At 41.8% G+C, this 1705-nt stretch overlaps 1 non-coding gene across 1 annotated transcript; it reads left to right on the forward strand.

The window, feature by feature from the left end:
- Positions 1-1220: 1220 nt before the first annotated feature.
- On the forward strand, positions 1221-1339 carry LOC145415219 (5S ribosomal RNA). Its single transcript, XR_013900024.1, has one exon. It is a non-coding gene; the product is annotated as a 5S ribosomal RNA (ribosomal RNA).
- Positions 1340-1705: the final 366 nt, after the last annotated feature.

Here is a 1705-nt window from a genome sequence, read left to right on the forward strand (position 1 = left end):
ATTCTGTAGATTACCATAGCGAGAGCAGGCGTCGTGTTTGGAAACCTGAGTGTGTTATGGATTACAATATAAACATGCGCCTCGTGGACCAGTCAGACTCCATGATATCGACGGTAGAGTGTGCCAGGACAACGATGAAGTGGTATAAAAAACTGTTCTTTCACTTACTAGATATCACTGCTCTGAATTGCCACCACCTTCACGCCATGACCACAGGAGTTCAGGAAACATTTGAAGGGTTTGTGAGGGAGCTCACAAGAGAAATCTTTGCAAAGTATGCTGTTGAAAGGCCCCAACAGCGCACCCGCACTGCCCCTATTACCCAAACTCCCCAGAGAATATCTGGCCGCCATTTCCCCACTCCTATCCCTCCCCAGCCCAACAGACCTAGGCCCCAACGCAGGTGTCACGTGTGCAGTAATTCACAGGTGAGACTCACAACACAGAGGAAGGACACCCGCTATGAGTGCGTGCAGTGTGACGTGGGTCTCTGTATTCACCCATGTTTTAGTGAATATCACACGTTGATGCAATTTTAGCATGGTGTGAATGCGAAAGGACGCTGAAATTATGAGGTAAATGCGACAGACGGACGCTCAGTGAAATTATCAGTCATGTGGATCTCCAAATATTAGTATAAAGTGCCTACGGGTAGAACATAAGTGAAAATATTGTGTGTAAGTATATAAATCTGCCTTAAGTTGAAACTTACATAGAGAGGGTTGTATGATGCGATATCCTGTCGCTCAGTGCAATAAATACGGCCCGTAATTATATAATTATTATTATGTGACATTCTTACGGGTATAATATAAGTTCTAATTATAGTATGTGATGATATATATTCTAAGTCAAATATTCATAGCGTGTGTATAAAGATAAGATTTCCTGACGCTCAGTGGAATGAATAAGGCACGTATTAGTCAAAATAAAAGTCAGCAAGTGATAAAGTGAATAATTAGTATATAAGTGTGTGAGTGAATGAGTATATAAGTGTGTGAGTATTATGTATGTCGAAACATTCCTTGCGAGGGTATTTTCAGGCGATATTCTCACGCTCACTTGAATAAATAATGGCAGTAAGTATGTAGAGTGCATTATAGGGGTGTAAACGTGTGTAATGTAAGTGGGAAATTATAATTGGAGTGAATAAATAAAGTAGATGATGAAACACGAGTGTTTGAGATCGTGGTTGCTACGTGAATATGCGCTAGCATATCGCCAACGGCCGTACCACGTTGAGTACACCGCTTCCCGTCCGATCAGCGAAGTTAAGCAACGTTGGGTCTGGTTAGTACTTGGATGGGTGACCGCCTGGGAACACCAGATGCTGTTGGCATCCCTACGTGTCAAGTGGGGTTGGTGGAGGATTAGTGCCCCTCCCTGTAAAACAATTAACTCTAAGCCATTGGCCACCCCGTCTGGGATATATGACGTCTGGCAATGAATGAATGAATATCGCTAAATGCCCTCGTAATGAATGAAAATAATTGAAAACCTTTACAGTGGTGGAGGAAAGGTTCTATGTAAAGGGGAAAATAAATGGAAAGTGATAAAACAATTTGGTATGTTGAAATACGAGTCATAGCGAGTGCGCTTACTAAGCTGATGTGCGCTATACTTATGCTGCATGTCATCATAATGAATGAAAACATCTGAAAACACTTACAAACAGTTGTAATTGGTAAATTGTCATTGAAACAGA

The sequence above is a fragment of the Coenobita brevimanus genome, chromosome 101 (genome assembly GCF_032717465.1).
Source record: "Coenobita brevimanus isolate Jiangsu-jjx chromosome 101, ASM3271746v2, whole genome shotgun sequence".
NCBI classification, from domain to species: Eukaryota; Metazoa; Arthropoda; class Malacostraca; order Decapoda; family Coenobitidae; genus Coenobita; species Coenobita brevimanus.